The 22,152-nt window shown below is 36.8% G+C and overlaps 1 long non-coding RNA gene across 2 annotated transcripts in view; it reads left to right on the plus strand.

The window, feature by feature from the left end:
• The first annotated feature begins 6,161 nt into the window (after nt 1–6,161).
• Nucleotides 6,162–22,152, plus strand: part of LOC148216630 (uncharacterized) — a 55,081-nt gene continuing 39,090 nt past the window's right edge. For both annotated transcript variants that reach the window (XR_015795048.1, XR_015795047.1), the window contains exons 1-2: nt 6,162–6,233; nt 8,255–8,379. This is a non-coding gene — a long non-coding RNA (uncharacterized LOC148216630). The remainder of the gene's footprint in view (nt 6,234–8,254; nt 8,380–22,152) is intronic.

Here is a 22,152-nt window from a genome sequence, read left to right on the forward strand (position 1 = left end):
ACTGAACAAGGTAGCTCATACATCGTTGCAGATTATGAGAGATGAAATGAATTCATGTGACATAAATTAGGAAGAAATGTGTTGCAAATGCCAGATGCTGAAAATAGTAAAATATTCATGTGTCTCACAGGCTGGTGCTTTGCTTGTAATCACAGCTATCTAAATTATAGGAAATAGAGCGTGTGTAGCAATCTTCATTGCTATTTTTAAGCAAGCAAAATTAGATGAAGTATCTTGCAAGCTGGAGTTTGAAGGAAGATTAGGCTGCAATATTCGATTACAAAAATATATCCCATGTTTATTGATTCCTTAAGAATATTATCAAAAGAACCATGTCTGCATTCCTAACTCTGTGCCTAGAGCTAGGCTTCCAAATTTTAAGCTGAAGCAACAAAACAGGTAGTAGTTAGAAATGAATTGACTTGATATCATCAAAAAGGCCAGAGGGACTGGATCAATGCTGAAATCTGAAAGAGTTGTAACAGAAAGTATTGTTACTGTTATTTAAACAATCAAATAACAGTCACTAGAAATAGAATGCACATTTGCATGAATTGATCTGTGTGACATTATAAAAATAGTTGACATACCCTTGAGAAAAATAATAAATCTAATAAAAACAATTCAGAAAATAAACATGACTATTACAAAGTACAGTTTTGGATCTGGCAATTGTTATGAATGTTGTACAATTTAATTTGTGGCAGTAGTACCTTTCATACATTTGCATCACTCTAGGTACACTCAATCAGTATACCTTGTGTTAGGAACAAATTTTCTTGACTTTTTTTTAATATATTTTTTTTACAAAAAAAAAAAAAAGGAAAAATACATAAAAGTGCTTTAATATAAAAGTGAAAAAGTACAACAAAAAATTAATATATCATAATAGTACACAGTTCCAATTCTATATATGCTTATCTAATACAAATGTTATTCAAGTACAGATATATTTCTAATAGAGTTATATGACTATCCTGTTTTGTTTTTTTTAACCCAGTGTATTTTGTATAAATGAGTCTCATATTTCATTATACTTATCTATACAAAGTCTATGTCTATAGGCAATCTGCTCATAAGTAGCAAGTGTAATCAGATCTTCAATCCATTGACTAAATGCAGCCATACATTTATCTTTCCAATGTTGCAATATCAGTCTTTTGACTATAGTAAGGGCATGGAGAATCCATTTATGTTGTCTACTTGTCAGGTTCCATGTACTAAGTAGATATATAATTCAAAAGAATATTATCCTCTGAAAATTTTGGCTTTTGTCACACAATCATATTTATATAGTCCAGTAAATTTTCTTTACTTGTGTTAGGGACAAATTTTCTCTTTCAAAGGGTTGATATGGGCACTAGGGGATCTACTATTTTGGATTTGATCTTACTATCAAGAATGAGTTGATTGAATATGTTAAAATGACTGGAACTTTGGGTGCAAGTGATCATGCATTGTTAGAGCTGTTGATTTTAACAAAAAAAGTTTGATAAAAAAATATCAAGCACAAGCTATGGATTTTAGAAAGGTAAATGTTAATAAAGTAGGAGAATCTTTGTTTCAATTGGGTCCCATGTAAATCCATGGGGATGAGTGTCTCAGGTTCAGTTTTTGCACGTTAGTAGCACTCAAAACCGCATGGATCTGACTTTCATTCAGAGCCAATAAAATCCAAGTAACCATTATTTTCTCTCAAGCGCAAAATCTGTGCACTTTATTCCTTCATTTCATGATTCTTTCAAGTAGATGCACACAAGTGTAGTAGTGATGGTCATTGACTAACCAATGACCATGAATTCTAGAATGTGTTCAAGAAGAGTGCATTAACTATCATAACCTAAACGCTATATTTTTTCTATGAGCACTAGAAGGTTTCCAGAATGAACAATAAAATGTTAAACATCCACTTCAGTCTTTTATGCAGGAACATAAAAGTGTTAAAGTGCTACATTTCTTAAGTTGGTAACAATCATTTGCTCAGACAACTTCTGTAACCCTTCTAGCATTAAAAAATAACTGGAAACCATCCTCCATATCTCTAGTGACACTACCTCATATGCTAACATTCACGCCCATATACAATTTTGAAGAGAATTTGGGTGCCACCACCTTCTGTCTGTGGTATATCAAATGTGCTTCTCCCATATTTGTGCTGCGGTGAAAAAATAAAATAAAATCAATAATAAAATGCCTTGATTATTCCCAAGAGAGATCATTACTTGTCACACAACCCCACAAAAAAGATACTAGACGGAAATAGGGTATGACTTCAATGACAATAAATCACTCTCCCCACAGTTTTACCAGCTGCCCAAATGGGATAAGTATTCAGAAAGTTCACTCTGACTTGAGGACGAACCTATTACTCCTAGAATCCAAGTGTCCAATGCATTATTTTTATTTTCCTCTTTTGTTGTTTGACATATAACACAACACTCTGCCTATCCCTGCAGAACAATTCAGTTTAAAACTCCATGGAAGATTTTGAATCAGGGACAGGATGAGTTAGATGCTTTTATTCTACCTCAGGTGAGTTACAGTTGAATTGCTCCATTAGTGTTCACAGGTCTTTATTTTTAAATGTGTGGTAAACTACTTTCATGCTGAACTCTTCCCAATGACATAGAAGACGACAAACCTATACCCAGTAGTGGAGTAAGATTGTTGTAAAAGTAGCATACTTGTATTTTATAAAATTACAACAATAATGTTATAAATAATTGCCAAAAAATTGTTGTGAAACTAGAAAACACAACGAATGAACAAACTGTCTAGTCACTCTGCAGCTTCAGACCAGTGGGCTTAGGAAGGCATTCTCCATTGTCTTATTGGGCTTCATGATTAATAGTCTATTTCCACATCCTTTAGGGAATGTTATTGCCTTTCCCTTCAGTTGCTAACTTTTCCTAAGTCTGACATTTACAATTCATTGTGGACAAGGAAGAAAGGGATTAATTCCTGCAGGGTCACAGACTGGATCCTAATGGAAAGAGTATTAATGTTAGATGCCCACAACTTTCTGAACTGCAGATCTGGAGTACTGTATTAATTAGTGTAAGAAATATTGTCTTATCTGTCTGCATTTTTAAGTAAACCAGCCTAATTCACACCTCCTGGCTATTATTCAGATCAGAACAGGTGATCTTCAAATCAAACATTTCTTAAGTAGTGCAGTTCTTAACTTAAAAAAAAAAAAAGTAAGGAAAAAATCATACAAAATGAATATATTAGAGAATCTTGCATATACATACACTGGGACAGTTTATATTACTGCATTGTATAATATTTGTATCACAGAAAATTGCATTGTTACATCCTATATATTAGGGATATGCACCAACAATCACAATACAAAGAATAGGAAAGTATCTGTAAAAGCCAGAAACATAATACACTGCACCAGTACATTGCTTCTAATATATTCTTTTTAGAGACATATTTTAATTGATTTTTATATTGCTTCAAAAACCACAGCAAAAAGTAAAATTAATTCATTAACTACATAACTTGAGCCAAATTCAGCTCTCAGTTTAGAAATCCAAAACCTCAGTCTTCTTTCTACAGTCATTAGAATAGAATGATAACAACTCTGTGTCTGTACATTGCATTTGACAGGAAAAAAAAAAAAAAACAGTTTTGACATTTGAAGTTATAATGCTCAGTCAAAAATGTGTTGTTTTTTAAAAAGAAAACTGCCATAAATGTTCTATTTTCTTGCAAAATTGGATGAATTTTGCTGGCTTCTTTTCTTCTAATGGGATCAATTCTGCCAGTTTCAGATAAACAAATGCTTTATGGATTAAAATGGACCTAATAGTTGTGGGAAGGGAGGTTCAGAAATGAATGTAGTTATCTTCCTTTGCTCTTTTGTAAGTAATTGTTACTTGTAGGACACAGAACATAGGAGTGACCCTTGCTAGTGCTACAGAAACAACAAGAAACATATTTTTATGAACATTCATGACACATCTAGATTTGTCAAGATGTAACACACTTTTACCCTGTAGCTTTTTAAATGTCTTTTGAATCTCATGATTTATGTCAAGTCCTTCACTGCATCAGCTCCATAGAAAGCAAGCTTGTTCCAGAGCCTCTTTACCAAGATTTATTGAAAAAGGCCAGGAGAGGTTTAGAGCAATCTTAACAAGTGGTTTATTTTCCCCCTTTGAAAATGTGTCTTGCTCATGGCTTCTGTGTGAACTAGTGACGAAGCTGATTTCTTAAGTGATAATAGTTCAAATCAGTTTATTACAGCCATAAGGCCATATACAGTAAAAAGTCCAATAATAGAACTGTATGTGTATATACAGAAAAATGATTAGTATAGCAAGACCTAAAGGTAAATAAGAACACTTATTATAAAATAAAAAAATAAGTGATAATAGAGGAATAGCTAATTGGTTAGAATGTGAATCTCTCTCTAGTTCAAAACATAATATTATAGCTTGTACTTTGATGAATTGTACTTTGCTAAGTACTATTGTAACTGTATTTCATAGTTTAGCAAGATATATTTTCCCCAAAAGAAGATTGCTTATATGTCAATGATTTCAGTCTCAGTCACTAATTCTCAGTCGCTAATGTTATCAACTTTTAAAATTGTTTAGTTTGCTGTTTGGTAATTCGGTGGGCTGAATTGGGCCTTACAGTCAAATGTGTCTTGTTCTCCAATTTCAGAAAGATTCCAAAGGGTGTTTTAGGATAATTATTTATTCAATCTCTTTTTATTTCCAAACAAAACAAAACAAAAAAGCAAAAATTAGAGAAGAAATTAGTTATTGGGAAATGTTGGTTTCCAAATCCGTTGGACTTCAACAATTGATAATTCAGGAAACATATTTTCCCATTATAGATTCTGTTTCCTGTATAAAGAAAATAGGCCTTAGTCTCCTTGATTGCAAACAGATTGTCACAGACTACTGAGAAGATGGACAGGTTCTTCCATTCTGATATAGCTTGGAAAATACACTGGGTATTCCCCCTTCTCCCAGCCAGGTACTACTCAGTTCTGGATTATACTTCTAAAAAAAGAAAGGAAATCAGATAGTGAAGTTTGGCAGAATGCATGTGACAATCTTGTTGCTTGGAAGGAGTGCTTTTGAGTGAGACTCTTATTGCTTTCCCAATTTTCAGAGCCATTTCACAGAAGTTCAACATCGCCATAGAATTATTGTCCTTCTTCACCAAGTGGAATTATCCACCAAGTGGAATGATACTGTACTGAAAAAGCCTTGGCAGACATTTTTCCTTGATAAAAGCAAAATGTTAGCCACCTTGTTGAGGCTGTTCAACTTTCCAAATAAATTATCTGTGAAGGTGATGCATCCAATTTTGCAGTTTCTTATATCACTGTCTCTTCCACACTTTTTTTTTCTTGAACAGCTATGGTTTAGTGACAAATCTTATACTTTACATACAGAAGGCCAAACATTCAATCCCTGGCATCTCTAGATAAGGCCAGCCAGTGTTGATGGACTAAAGAGCTGATTCATAGATGGAAGCTTCCCATGTTCCTGGGTTATGCAGAGACCTCATACTTTCAACACTTGAACATCATTCATATAGACTGATTTCCTGAGAGCAGACCCTACTGGATACTAGCACAGTGCTTATGCTAAGCCTTCTTATCCTGATCTATTGGAAGGAGATATGAAGATAATTATAGGAAATTTGTATCCTGCACCACCATTTTTCCTCCACTGAACTGCACTATCACACCTGAAACTGTAATAGGTTTGGGTTCTGTCAGATATGATTTAAGTTATACACAATTATCAAGTTAAAACATGTTTCATCTTGAATATAATCAGTAACGTAATAATGAAACTGCTTATAAAATGTGCTCAAGTGCCTCTAGATAAACACTTGAACACTATCTACCCAGAATAGTACTTTGCAGTTATACAACATAAGGCTGATATTCCCCCTCCCCTTTTTAATGTAGCAACACAATGAGCTCCTTGGAATGAATGACAACTAGCAGTCTTATCTCAGAACTCCAAGATTGTTATTGCCCATGCTGAATCCTGTCATGTAACAATCCTGAAACATTAGCAGTGCCCAATGATGGGAAGTCAAGTGCTTCTAAAAATGGCCTCTTAAGTAGAGTACAAAGAAAAACAACACTCCAAAAGAGATTTCTGACAGAGGACAGCATATTAAAATGCTATGAGATAGTATCCCAGCTTAGGTTTAAAGAATTAATGAAGAACAAATGTTTCAACTGACATGTAAGCATGAAATTCTCTCTGTGGGTTGACCTTCATTCTTCTGCAGTTAGCTAATGAGGGCTTTCTTTGTTATCTATCTTGCTGGAGGACCTCTGGGCCTTGTATCATTATTGAATGAGCACAATGTCACCTCAGCTGGCAGAAATGTTTTGTCTTTTGTCAGGGAAAGAAGTTTGCTCATGTCAGCCAGTGAAAAGCATAATACGGCAACAGGCAATTGAGAGCAGACATTTCAATTCAGTTAACTTAGCCCCATGGAGATGTTTAACCTGCTGCTGTTGTTTTGATCAGAATATTTACACTAGCTTGTTATATGACTCTTGTAGCTACTTCTGGAGTTTGGAAAGGGCTGTTATAAATTAATGATAAGCCAAAGCAATTTATCTTGAGATCTGCTCACCACAGCCCCTTTTAGCAGTTAATTATCATCAGTGGACTGAACTGTATATATTTGGAAAATGAATGCCCGTAGAGCAGCTGCTTTTTATCTTATTCATAATGGCAAGTATATCATTTCTATTAGTGATGCTTAGAGTTTGGAAAAACACATCTGCTCAGAGAAAATTCTAGAGACCTTGTAAATTGCATTATTAAGCAGTTCTACATCCAAGGGAGATATACCCACCCCATATACTTTGATCACATTTGTGCCAGCTTCACAGATATATAACATTTATAAAAAGTTTGTATAGCAGCAGACAATTTTCAATTTGAGTATTTTTGGAAATGACACTTCCCTTTAGCTTATCAAATCAAATCTGAAAGCCTAAATATAATATAGCAGAAACATTGTTGACTACTTGTTGTTCACTGTCATGTCTACCTATACAAACATGTTGGTTTTTTCAGCTTTAATTACCCTCATATTTGAAATCTTACATCACAAAGTATATCCTGACTCCACGCTGGAACCTTAGTTTGTTTGGAGAAGAATGTTCCCCATATAAATTCATTAATATTATTATTTATTGTTATGTATCACATAAGCCTCTATGTCAAGGGTGGGGGGAAGCTTATAATAATAGAATTACATAATTAAAGGCCATATTGCCTTTTGAATCAAACCTTTTGCTGAGTGTAGAAATGGAAATGAAAACATCCCTGGCAAATTTCTGCATGAAGACATTCCATGAAGGATAATCAATCACCCCCCCACCCCAGTAATTTTTGGCCCAGGGGTCACATTGACACTGAGGGAATAAGTGGGGACTGATGTGCTACCAGAGGAAATAGCTAGAATTCTATTATTAAATGTATCATCATGGAAACACATCATTTACCCAGATATCAAGCAAGGTACCTGTTTGTCCATTGATTCTCATTTTCATATAATTTTCATAACAAAATCAATAGCTATCCTATGATATCAGTATATTTACCCCAAATCTATCCAAATCAAGGATTTCTCCAAATCATGTTCTCCTTTCTTAAATTTGCTAAATCTATCCAGTATTGGCAATGCCCATTTCAGAAGTAGCCGATGCATCACTTTCTTGGGAAGCATTCCCTATTTAAGAAAATCTCCTTGTTCCTTTTTATTCTGATCCCAGGATTTTTTTTTTTTTTTCAAGCAGGTGGTTAGAGAGGGGAAAAATACCAGTAAGAAAAGTTGGAGAACTAGATAGAAGAAGCTAGGATTACGTATTTCGTTTAATGGGGCAGCTGGGTAGTTGTATTGAAGAGCCTTGTCTCAAGCAAAAGAGGGAAGAATGACAACAACTTGCTCGCCTTGTAAGTGGCAGAACTGATGAGGATGTAATGAACAGTCAGGTGGAGATGCCAGGAGCCTGTGACAGATTTGAACCATTAGAGTGACAGAGAACTATTTCTTCCTTATTGGAACATTGTTCCACTGCTAAAGTCCCACTAGTAAAGATGTCCTCAGGCACATAATTGATGGCTTCTGAAGATGATCTTATGGTCTAGGCATGTATATGTGCAAAGCATCCCCTGAGGCTCTAGGGATATCAAGGAAATGATCCTATTACAATAAGTGTCATTCCTTCCTTTCCATTGTCTAGGAAAGCAAATGAAATTGCTACCCCGATTTGCCACCTGAAAAATGAAAAGCAACAAACTAGGGGCAGCTGTTTCCCTTCAGTTCTTCGGTACTTAATCATTATCTCAAGGAGGACACAAAAATGAGGTAGGCATGAAAGACCACTTGAAATCAAGATAAGTGTTTTGTTATTTTTATCACAGTAGAACTTTTTCTGCCACAGCTTGTAGAAAAGTTTGGATTAATGCTCAGAAGAAAACCTTGATGCCACTACTATAGCCTCAGCCTCTCCCTCATTTATGATCACTCAGTAGGTCTGTGCTTAAAAGAGGTATTTAGGAATGTATGGGGCACATACATTCCAGATGTAAAAGCAGCTATGCTGGTTAAAGGCCTGTACAGTAAGCTTGCTTAAAAAGCTGCTTCTGGCTGCCTTTACGTCAACCTGTACAGGGGAAGACCAAATGGTGAAGTGCCCGTCAATGCGCACCCACATTGTGAAGAAAACACAAGAAAACACAAATACTAAGAAACGTAATCCAGCCACCCTCAGGGGGGATGGGTGGCATATACATTTAATAAATAAATAAACTTAATATCTAAGAGGACTTGTGTAAGTTGGACTAGATAGCACATTTGTTGGACTAGACTAAGTCCTTGTTCATCTCTCTTTTTAGTCAGGAATATGATGTTGTATTAATAAGTCTGCTAAGCAAAATTTTCTATTTCTGGTTATTATGATACATATGCTTAATATATATTCCCTTCATAGACATTCCATTTTTAACACAAAAGAAAAAGAGAGAAAACCAACAGAACATTTCTTACATTTAAAAAAAAAAAAATGTACATTTTTTAAAATGCATATATTAATTATATAAAAGAAATTCAAGAGCTACCAATCCCTAAATGAAATTTCAGACCCATCATTTTTAATGGTGAAAAAAAAAAAAAGAGTACAGTATCTGCATTTGGAGGATTATTATGTTTGAAGTACTAATGAAAGAATTCAGGATCAAGAAGCTTCACATTTCTAATTTTTAAAAATCCCCAACTTCACTATTGGTGGACATGCTTTCCCTTTCTTTGTCTGGATGCACAGTTTATTTGGTAATGCTAAAGCCTGGGGTGCTTTCTGTTGTAAGTGTATAAAGTACTAGAAAGTAGTCATGACTGGCTTTTATATGAATGTTTCTTGCAGCGACCTGAAGTATTACAAAAATACAGATAATATGTTCAAATCATGTATTTAGATTATCTATAACTTGCTTTCTTAGGTCTCCAAAGTAGTTATACTAGGTTTAAGAGAAGTATCACATGACAGGGACTCTCAACACAGTATTTAAAATAGCAATACAAATGTGCAATATACATTTAAGGTGAGTAATATGATATAAATAATTATGAATAGAGTTATTCGACTGAAATGGCACAGAGGTTGCAGTAATATATAAATAAATAAGACGTTGAGGGATGTGGGAGCAATTCCCTTCCAAAGAGTTTCTCTTTAAAACAGCAGTGATAGTTTGGAAGGATCAGACATTTGGAGAGATATAGGGAATAGTGGTGGAGGAAACTAGATCTTGGTAGACTTGTAATGTTTCATCCCACCCCAAAGCAACAATAATTATTTTCTCTGGCTTCACTTATACTGTGAACTGAGATCTAGATTAGATCCTTTGAATGGAATCTGATTTAGCAGAGACTGATCAGGGAAGCAAACAGAGTCAGTAGACAGTTCCATGAAATGTCCATCCAGTGTGCAGCTGCTGAAGGAAGGGAGGGAGGATTGAAGGAAGGAAGGAAGATTCTACTATTGAAACACACATTCTATTCCAGAAAAGTAGATGGGTTCAGCATGACTCTTCTTACATTCTCAAGAACTTTGGCTTCTTCTTTTATCACATATTTACCGATCATTTCATTAACTAGGCATAATAATGGAGCATCAATAAATATGTCTCCCCATTTTTTTTCTCTACTCTTTCCCATTCCTCATTTGTATAGATCCCTACAACTGCAACTATTCATGTGCCAAACACCTCTGAGAGCAAAATATTTCTCAAATATCTGACAGTTGCATGTTGATTAGAATAAAGTTGCAACACGTTTAGTTGAAGTATGGATCAGTGTAATTTGTAACTTTCTCTTCTGCCAGTGTAGAAAGACTAGGTTCATGGTACGTTTGGGTTAGACTCAGGTATTCTAGTCATTAAAAAAAAAAAATGTACTTCTTGCCCTGATCTTACAGATGCAATCATTTAGTCCCTAACTTACATAAAATGTTCCAAGTAATTTGGAGGTGAAGAAAATTCACTTGCAAATACTTGACCTTCCATTATAGTCACAGCCATGAAATTCCCACTTTCAAAATGTGTTTCTTAGTCAAATGAATTGATTAATGCAACTGTACTTGATTAAATCTTTTAGATCTTTCCTTTCTATTTATAACATTTTATCCTGAAGCAGTGTAATTATTAAAACAAATGCAAGCAATGAGTTACAGAGTACATGGACATTTCCTATGCTATCCTGATATCAGAATCTCAATCTTGTTCTAATTCATTTTGATCAGTAAGTGCAAAACTTTATAAATCAAGCATAGACAGAAGGCAACAACCTCTGTATGATTCTGGAGGGCACTCTGACATCCTGAAATACATTTTGGGGGAAAAAATACATTTTCTATTGTTAATAATGAAAGTGTGATTCATTACTCTGAAGAAGGTAAACCCTGATCTGATTTTTGTAACATATTTTGCTGTCTAAAGTTTTTGCTGCCTCTCCACTTCATACAGTAGGAGAGTTTTAAAATCCTTGATATATAGTTCCAAATATGAGTACAATTTGTTATAACCATAGCTCATTCACACTACAAGTCAGAGCTGATACGATAAAAAAGCAATAATCAGAGAACTGTCTTGTTTGTCTACCTACAGTAGTGTTGTCCAAACTTGGCCACTTTAAAATGAGTGGACTTCAACTCCCAGAATTCCCCAGCCAGCCATGCTGGCTGGGGAATTCTGGGAGTTGAAGTCCACTCATCTTAAAGTGGCCAGGTTTGGACAACACTGACCTGCAGAAATATCATATAGACTGCAAACATTTTAATGCATATTAATTTACAAGTCCTACAGGGACAGTTTCTTTGTTTGTATATAACAGCAGATGCAGCAGCATATGGCTTATCTGTTCATATTTATGGTAATTCAATGTACATCAGATTTTAATAAGATAACATTAGTTTATGTGTTTTTTTTAATCACATTCTTCTTTTTTTAAGAAAAAGGCAGCAGAAGCAAAATTTCATCCCTGGCAAATGATGAAAGAAAAGTCCTCTTTTGCAGCTATTGTTTCTACAGAAAAAAATATGATCCTCTACTTCAGTAACATGATTTTTACCTGAATTGGCTTCATTTCTTAATTTTTCTACCAATGTAATTGGATACTCCATATACTGACATCTCTGTTTAAAACTGTCTGATTTTATTCAGTCTGACAAAAACTACAGGAGTGCTATGTGTCTCAAATGCACTCTTGACTTCTGATTTTGCTGAAATCTTCCTTTCCCCAAATTTCCATCTGCTACATTAGTACAATCAGAACTATGATGACTTTCTGTTTTGTTCTCATTATTTATGTCTGTATGAATATATTTCCCCCATCTGGGTATGCAAACCATATATAAACCAGACAGGCATATAGTGGAGAGTGAAACCATGCCTTATCTGTCCCTATTCTTATAGTATCTTTGATAATACTTGTAATACATAAGTACCTTGGTAACAATGCATATTTGACTGCATCTTTTCAGAGCTAGAGTTTCCAGGTCAAAAGCTATTGTTCTGGCCAGTTTTCCCCAACCTGGGCACATCTTTTATCACCTGCAGTTGACAGCCAGCATGGTTATGATGAGAGTTTGGGGAAATGGTCCATAGGTCTGGAAGTGGTGCAGGTCAGAAGAGGCTAGTTTGGGAACAGGACATTGTGAGTCAATAAAAGCATATGCATGGAAGTTGAAATCTACATGTCTCAAGAGCACTCAGGTTGGAGAAGACTGATCTCTATTTGCAGAATAAGTATATGGGAATAAGTAAATGCAACTGAGTATATAATAATATAAGGGATCATCCAAGCAGTTCAGGTGATGTAATATAATTAGTACTAGAGCTTCCACTTCAGAGGTAATGGAAATTTTTCTGTGAAAGTGGTAGAGAAATTAGACAGAGGCAATGAATCCAGCATTCTTAGATGAACAGAAGAAGCCACTGAAAGCATAGACGTAATAGATTAGTTTTGTACTATTAGGTTGGTTATTGCTTAATAAAACTGTTCAACTCATTGCTATGGAAAGCAGACTGCAATATCTTGTATGTAAAAGAGCTTTATACAAAACAAATCTCTATTCTGTTCGCTAATCTAGCCTATCATCTCCCCTGCTCTGTAATGACACACATGTTCTGAATAATAATTTCCTAGCAGCACAGGATTCTACCATTAGATTCTCATTGCTCATAATAGCAAAAAGCCATAGGAATACCATAAGGAAAATGCTCTAAATGCAAAACTTGCACATGGCCAACTGGCTAGAAAGTTGTACAACATATACTGATGTTGACAACATTTTGTGATCTATTCCCCAGCCAATACAGCTAATATAAGTAAAGTGTTCCAAGGCACTGAAATGCAACAGAATAGAAAATAGATGAGAAGAGGCAAGAGTAATAGAAATGTACAATGAACCAGGTACCTCAATTGGTCAATAAATTATGCCTCCTCTCTTACCCTGAGCTCTATATTTGTGCCTGTTTGTAAGAGTGGGATACACTAAAAATTCATAATCTGTCCAAACGAAAGCAACTGTTTGTGTCATTAGTGGCAGGGAGATATCAGGCTGCATATCTTCACTTGGTAAGAGGTGGCAATTTAATCTGACAAGTTTCCTGCCAATGAGGGTGGTTTTAGGAATTCAACTGCCATGGTAAAGATTTGACATGTCATTGAGCGATGTTGTGCAGAAACTTGACAATGAACTGGAACTTGTTAATGCAGTTTAGAGTTGTTGTAAAAATTATCAGAAACTAGAGACTATAAAATTGCTATACTTTCCAAGTCCTTCCTTCCTTCCTTCCTTCCTTCCTTCCTTCCTTCCTTCCTTCCTTCCTTCCTTCCTTCCTTCCTTCCTTCCTTCCTTTTTCCTTTTTCCTTTTTCCTTTTTCCTTTTTCCTCTTTATTTTGCTGCATATTTATGTGATGTTTAAAACATAGCACATGTTTAAAATCTTGTTTGCTCATTGACTAGAATGTGTTCTATATGTAAGATTTGCCCCGTTCGACAGAGAAACTCTCGTGACACGTGTGGTTCACAAAGAAGGTTTACTCATGCGTAACGTAGTAGTCACAAGCAAAGCCAGGACTGGCTTGGTACAATTGCATCACTTGTTATATTCCCCCCTTCCCGCGCTTTTTCCCGCCTCGTGATCGCGTTGCGGCTGTGGGCTATTAGGCCCCCCAATGTCCCCCCTGATCGTTCATGATGGCAGGGTCGGTCAGAGTCCATTGTCCTTGATTGCCAGTCCCCCTCCGGCTGGGTTGGTCCCTCCCTGCTACGTGCAGACCCGCGGGTTCTGTGCTGCGTTGCGATCTTGTTTCGCTGCCCTGCGGCCCCGTTCCTTGCATGCTCGCGCCGTTATCAGTTCATAGTTAAAAGCTTCCGCTGTGGTTTTCCTGTTTAGCTGGCCACAGGTGGCTCGTTAATTAGCGGCGCTTTCGGTTCCTCTTTTCCCCGCTAGCTACCGCCGGTGGATTCCGCGTGGTCTGGTTGCGAGCTTCCCTGCAGCCCCGTGCTTCCCTGAAGCCTCGTGCTGACCGAACCTGACACTATAAGGCATGCAAGCATGCAAGAAATCCAGTAACACTTTGGTTGCAATAATAAAGAGTCTGTACCCATTTCTTATTTGTGGTCACAGGACTGGATAGAAATGCTCTTAGACTTAAACTTGTAAAAGACAATGCTACATTGGGAAAGGCAGGAGGAAAATCCATCAGTATATTTTTTTGGAAGAAAACTAGCACTTTTATAACAATTAGGCTAATGAGATAAAATAGTGTCCATCCACTTCATCCTTAAAATAATGAAGAACAAGATGCTGAGCCAGGAACCAATAAGGGAGCAACAAAAGTTTCAATTAGGAAATTGTTAGGGAAGAACAGTACAGGAAAAAGCAAATGTCTGGAAGAATGAAATATAGGGGTGTATAAAATGTTCACAGAACAGCCATTTGAAATTTTTGGATCCAAAATAAAAGAAACTTCCAGGGTTCTATCCCTGAGCTTGGGCTAAATTTGAATGATTCATTCCATGTTTTTTCCAGTATCCAGAGTAATTAATTGTTCAAGACATAGAAACTTGGAGAGTGCCTTTCTCCTATTTGTGGTGTCTCTAACTAGATCTAGTTGAGAGGAGAAGGTATGGAGGTAAAGAAGAGTCTGTTTAACACATCTTCAAAAGTGTCCACTGGGCATGTGTAGTTCAGAACGTGTTGCTATGCTGGATTGCCAGATGCAATGTTGTTATGGTTGTTCTTGTTTCTGTTCATGAGCTGTCTTGAAGTGAATCCATTACCTATATGCTGGGCTTCCATTTAAAATATATATATTTAATACTTATAAAATTATACTTATTTATTTATTTATTTTCAAAATCAACCTCTTGGCCCTTTCTTCACTAGGTTGGTAACAGCCAACATGGTAAGTAAAAACCAACATGTATTACTTAGTATGAAAACAAAACAAAACAAACAAAGAGAATAAAGAACTTGTTTCAAATTGCCACTGTTCTCTATGATGGAACATTTGAATTATTCTACATTTTGGCCTGTGAGAACACCATAAGCCTAACTGAATCATTAGATATTTTGTGCAAAGATTAGAACCGAGATATTTGCTTCTAATATTTACGTTCAGTGCAAGGAGGCACTAGGATGGAAATAAATCCTTGAACATGCTGTGAAGCACAATTGACCACCATCAGTTTATGAGTCCTCCAGCTGTTCTATTTTGGGAAATCCTACTATGTGCAAGACATCAGCACTGGTCAAGCCATTCTAATCAGGGTGTCTCTGAAAGTGTGACACCAAGGAGGATGAAACAAATACTATATGTGCAAGATGAGTTTTTCATCCTTCAGAGGCATTGGTAAATGGCCACTGGCCTCCTGGGTGAAAAAACAGAGGACATAAACGTTTCTCATTTATATCACTGGTGGGCTGTCATTTGCTATAACTCTTGCTGGTTTATAGTTGGCATTTTAAATTTATCATTAGGACTGAACCGGGTATATACAATTAAGATATGGATGGAACTCAGCATTGCAGATTTGGATGTGCTGTAGATTACCAGTATAGCAGGGTTAGGACCAGGGAAAGGATTCTGCTGTCCTCTTTAACCATTTTATAATTCTAATCAGTAGCTTACCAAACTTCATTTCTAAACATTGTGGATCATAACTAATGTTTAAGAGAGATCTTCCATTGCAACAGATAAATAATTCTCTTGAGGCTTTTCCTTAACAATAGAAGCAAATATGTGTAGCTCAGAGTTGAACTGTGGAGTCCTTGGGGTTCTCTGAGCTTGGTTGTTTTCTTGCAAACCTTTCATTATCTGGCTAGGTAGCATCTTCAGTGCTAGAAGGGAATGGGGTTTGCTCTCTGTTTATATATTGTGGCATGCCCTGCCAGTGTTGGTGTGGGTGTGGGTTTTGTTTTACTCTATTTCCTCCTCGCCCTCGGTAGTTCCTTGATTAAGGTATTGTTTATTGCTTGTATATCTGGTGGTTATCTTGGTGTTAATCTCTGCTTATCTGGGTGATGATTGCTGGTGAGGAGATGTTCTGCTCTTTTGTTTTCCTTTCTATTGTCTCTTTTGAATAGCATGTACATGTTGTTTATCTCTATGTGTCTGTTGATGGCTGCCTTGTCTGAATACTAAGCTTCCAAGAATTCCCTTGCATTTTTGGATTTAGCTTGGTCTAAGATGCTGGCAGTTTCCCAGTTGAAACTATGGTTAAGTCTGTCCATGTGTTGTGAGATTAAGGAATTTTCATCATGTCTTCTGACTGCTAGTTGGTGTTCATGGATGTGCTCTGCAAGCCTTCTGCCTGTCTGTCCTACATAGTGGTTGTTACAGTCGTTACACTGTATGCTGTAGATGACTCCTGTTTTTTCTTCTTGGGCTACTGGGTCTTAAGATGTTTTGGAGGGCTTTAGTTGGTTTGTGTGCCAAGGAGATGCCATGTGGTTGTGATAGTCTGTTGGTAGTTTCTGAAACATTTCTGATGTATGGCAGTGTGATCCTTTTCATAGCTTGTGCTGGTTGTGTTGTAGTAGGTTGAGTGGTCAGGCACTTTTTGATAAAGTTGCATGGATATCTATTTTGTTGGAAGATGTTGTATAGGTGGTCTGTTTCCTTTTTCTGCAGTTCTGGGTTGCTGCAGTGTGTTTGTGCTTGTTTGAATAATGTTCTTACACAGCTCCTCTTGTGGGAGGTTGGGTTGTTACTTTGGTAATGGAGTACTTGATTAGTGTGGGTTGTCTTCCAATAGACTTGGGTTTCTAATTTCCTGTTGTTTCCTCTGCTGATGAGGATATCCAGGAAGGATAGTGTGTTGATTTCTTCCTCTCTGGTGAATTTTATTCCTTTGAAGATGTTGTTGATGGTTTCATGTGTCTTCTCTAGTTGTTCCTTTTTTATTATAACAAATAAAATATAATAATGTTATATTTATAATAAAAGTATATAATAATTATATATTTAATATATAATACTAATATAATATATTATAAATATATTTATAATAAAAGTTATAATAAAAAAAGAGGAGGAGTGGAGGTGTAGCAATTGTCATCCAAGATACTTGGGTGGCTTTCAGAGGCACTGATCCACAGATTGCTAGGTGCAAGACCTTATTTGTTAAGTTGGGCTCTAGTTGGAATTGTTACTACCATACCAGATTCCCTGCTGTGTAGCAACCTCCCTGCCTGAGCTCTTTGACTCAGTGACCAGGCTGGTGGTGGAATTACCCAAGTTGCCTTCTCTGGGTGTGAGGTCTGAGTGGCTCAGGAGTTCATGGTTGCTATGGCAACCATGAACCTATCCCAAGTCATATAGTAATAGTTCAATACTGAAACAATTCTCAGTTACAAAATAAAATCTTTAGGGCATTTTGAGTCTTAATTGCTGCTCCCAACCATGATTACTGAGAACAAGTCTCTCTTGAGTTCAGATTAGTAAGGAGTCAGATGTATTAAGATGGAAATGAAAGGAACAACACAAGGATTCTGAAAAGCACTCTATTTTCATACTGGAATTCTATATATAGGCAAACAGGGTATGATTTCTCTGTCTGTTTCTCTTTCTCATGCATTTTCCATTAAAGGGAAGGAAGCCAGTCAGCTTTGTGAAAGAGGGACAGACTCTACCTATTGAATGTTTTGGAAACAGCTGCCAAATTTATATGTCTGAGAACCATCTCCTTCATGTTTTTCCTCTTGCTGTTTCTGTTGCTTGTCTTGACTTCTCTGACCCTGATCCCTCATCACTCAGCTGGGCATTTCCCTGCTGGCTGCCCTGTCAGTCATCTTCCTTCTGTTAGCCACTTTCCTCCGACCAAATTCCTGCTTCCATGTGCTCCTAGGCTGTTGTTCATCTGTTGCGTGGAGAGAGGAATCCTGCCAAATATACAGACTCTGATATTCTGTTTCCTGTAGAATAAAGAACCCAATTTCTCATCTTATTCCTCTCCTTTTCTTTAAACTCACACACATTCTGCTTGATCTCCTTCCTTCTCCTCCTCCTTTTATCCTCCCTGCTTAGTCTTGAGTTTCCACTTCAATTTCATTTCTGCTCTTTTATTCTTTGGAGGGGGGAAACACCAATTTCAAAATCTTTTAATTTTTTTGATTCTTTTCTTTTTCCTCCTAAAAAGAGGAAGGTTTTAAAAGGTTTCCTCTTGCCACAAACTCCCAAATTCTATCTGCAACTGGAGGGCTGAATGCACATATAATGCTGTGTGTTTTATAATATTGAGCTGCCAAGGTGGATGAAAAGTTTGTATTCATGAATTTGCTATGTTATATGCCATCTGGTTCTGTAACTCTTTTCATGTAGTACTTCTATATTTATAGTGTAAATTCTATCTTCTTACCATAGTGGCCATATGGTTCAACTGCATGTGCACTGCCTATTCTAAAAGCCTTTTATACTTAAGATCCATAATTTCAGGAGTAACGTTCACCTTCCTCAGAGGACCCTTCTCAATTTATTCATAATATCTACAGTAAGTGTATTTTTTTTAGCTCTGATTATGAAATCTCCATTTATAACAAAAGACTGCATATCATATTTCCATCACATAAATACCCAGTTCTACAGATATGAAGTGCAAAGACTTTTACAAGAATGTTTACCCAGGATGAATCTACTATATCCAATACATTCAAATGGTGCCCTCCCTAAGTTAAAAGTAAGGATAGATGATAAAACTGACTGTGTCCTGCTTTTTAATGTCACTCCACAGTTCTGAAAAGGACTCATAAGATGAGCTGATGGTAGGAAATACATACCATGCCATATTATTTTTAAAAAATAATAACCTACATTTCCTTCAATGAAAATATGAAAGATTTTCATTCCTCATTCTCATCACAATCTGTAATGAAATTCAGTGGGAATGTTTGGCTCAAGGTCATCTGGATCTCCTCAATGCTTAGTTTGATTGTTTATGTGCCATCAAGTCACTGTTGACTCTTAGTGACCACAAACATACATTTTTCTCTGTGACAATGCTTGTTTTCCCTCTGTACTGTATTGGCTACGTGAATCAGTTTAACAGTGTTACCAGAGTTTCTAATTCCTTGGCAAGTTCATTATTCATGGGCTTGCATTTAACACTACACAGTGATTTAACCATAATTGGTCCTAATCTTCATATTTACACTGCATGTAACTTTGCCAATCTAGTTATCTATTACAAATGTAGATTGTTTTCTTCGCTCCCATCCGGTTTTGCCATTTTTGTCATCTTTGTCATCACACTTCATTTTTATTTTTTTGTTTTTAATGTTTAAAACAATTTGTAAACCACCCAGAGTTGCTGGGAGTTGGGTGGTATATAAATAATAATAACAATAATAATGAGCATCTAGAACAGCACAAAAACAACAGAATAAGGTTGCCTGCATTGAAGCTTGTTACAAAGAAACAGCTAGCACAAGTGTTAAAAGATGCCAGTACTGTGATACCAAATATGAGCACCAGCTCACTGCAAAAAACAAACCAAACGATGTACAGCATGACTGCAGTTATAGCTGAATACCTTGGATGCAAAATCAACAAACAAGAAAAAAAACAAGCAGTGCACCATGACAATGGAAGATCAGGTTGGAAAATAAGATCAGTGTGCTAAGATCAGATGCAAGTAAGCTAGAACAGATGAAAGAAAAGAAGCTGAAGAACAAGAAGACCAAGGAATACCCAATCAAGAAATATCACCTAGAAACAAGGAAGATCAAGGAAGCACTACAAATAATAAAGCAGCAAGTAACAGCAGATACAAAGCTTGAACTGCACACTACAAGCAGAATCTCCAACTTCAGTCAAATCAGAAACATTTCTACCAATTCATTAATGGAGAGTCTGCAATGAACCAGTCAATACCTGACAAAAAAGAAACAGTACCATTCTGCATGCAGCTATGGGACAACCCAAAGAAATACAACCAGAAAGCAGCTTGGATAAAGGGGGCAGATAAGAATAAAAAAGAAGCTGAAATGAAAGAACTTGTAATAACAGCAGAAATGGTGGAGAAAGGGGCAAGGAAGATCAAGAATTGGTCAGCACCAGGTGAAGATGAACTGCATGGTTTTTGATTGAAACATCTGACTGCTCTGCACCTTCTCATTACCAAGCAATTTAACAACATAATACAACGAAGTGAAATTGGAGATTGGTCAACATCTGGCAAAACCTGCCTGATAATGAAAGATCCAGCAAAAGGGGCAGCACCAGGCAACTACAGGCCAATTACCTGCTTGCCAACAAATTTTAAATTGCTAACTGGTGTGGTAGCTGATGCAGTCCAACAGCACCTGGTTGAAAACAAGCTGTTTCCATCTGAGCAGAAAGGAAACTGCACAAACAGCAGAGAGACAAAAGATCAGCTCCTCACCAACAAGATGATTTTGGAAAACTGTAAGAGAAGGAAGACCAACTTGAATGTAGCTTGAATTCATTGCGGGAGGGCATTTGACTCCCTGCCACATGACTGGATAATCAAATGGCTAGAAATAACAGGAGGCAGTAGAAACATCAGAAGCTTTATGCAAATATCAATGGCACAATGGAAAACACAGTTGCTGGTCAATGGTGATAGACTGGGAGAGGTTAATATCAAGAGAGGAATCTTTCAAGGAGATTAACTATCACCACTACTGTTTGTCTTTGCATTGATTCTTCTGTCAACAATACTGAACAAATCAGGCCATGGCTATCAAACATAAAAAGAAGAGGAGGAGGAGGAGGAGGAGGAGGAGGAGAAGGAGAAGGAGAAGGAGAAGGAGAAGGAGAAGGAGAAGGAGAAGGAGAAGGAGAAGGAGAAGGAGAAGGAGAAGGAGAAGGAGAAGGAGAAGGAGAAGGAGAAGAAGGAGAAGAAGTCTGCCAGGTTATTCCGCCTCCTTTACACGGACAATCTGAAGCTGTATGGAAAAACACTATCTGAAATGGAATTGCTGTTCAACACTGTCTGGATATATAGCCAAGATATTGCAATGGAGTTTGGAGTAGACAAATGTGCCACCCTTACCATCAACAGGGGGAAAATAGTGGACACTGAAGGAATCAAATGCCTAAAGGAAATAACATCAAGAATCTAGATGAAGAAGATCACAACAAATACCTGGGCATACATCAGACTGACAGCATCAAGCATACTGAAGTCAAGAAGAAGGTTAATAGTGAATATATCAGAACAGAGAACATGATCTTGAACTAACTGGTGGAAATACCATCAAGGCGATTAACATCTGGGCAATTTTAGTCATTTAGCTATACAAGTGGAATAGTGGACTAGACTCATGCTGAACTAGACACCCTGGATAGGAAGACCAGAAAAACAATGACAATGGATCATGCCCTTCATCCAACCAGCAACGTTGACAGACTCTACTTACCAAGGAGGATAGGTGGGCATGGAATGTTGCAAGTACAGCAGACAGTTGAAGAAGAAAAAAGAGCATTGGAAGAATATCTAAAGGGCAGTGAAGAAGATGAACTGAAGCTAGTATACCATGAAGGCTTACTGAATACCAAAGAAACCAAACTGGCGTATAAGAAAGACCAAATGAAGAACAGAAAAGAGACATGGCAAGGCAAAGTATTACATGGGTAGTACACAAAAAAAACTAGCAGGCAAAGCAGATAACAACAAGAATGGCAATGGCTAAGAGCAGGAAACTTGAGGAAAGAGACAGAGGGGCTAATTCTGGCTGCACGAGACCAAACCATAAAAACAGATGCATATAAAGCCAGAATCGAGAAGACAGCAACAAACGACAACTGTCACCTCTGCAAAGAAGCTGAAGAAACAGTGGGCCACCTAGTCAAGTCAGCTGCTGCAAGAAGATCACACAGACAATGGCATTACAAATTAGCAACAATGGTACATTGGAAAATGTGCAAGAAATACCACTTGCCTGCAAGCAAGAACTGGTGGGACCACAAAACAGATCAAGTAATAGAAAATAAAGAAGCTAAAGTGCTCTGGGACTTTAGAATTCAAACAGAGAAGCACCTGCCACGCAACACCCCAGACTTAACAATTGTTGATAAGAAAGACAAAAAAAGTCTTGATAGTGGACATTGCAA

Source organism: Python bivittatus, unplaced genomic scaffold (assembly GCF_059951505.1).
Source record: "Python bivittatus isolate LINGU-HERP-01145 unplaced genomic scaffold, Pbiv_v1 ctg000080_np1212, whole genome shotgun sequence".
In the NCBI taxonomy this organism is placed as follows: Eukaryota; Metazoa; Chordata; class Lepidosauria; order Squamata; family Pythonidae; genus Python; species Python bivittatus.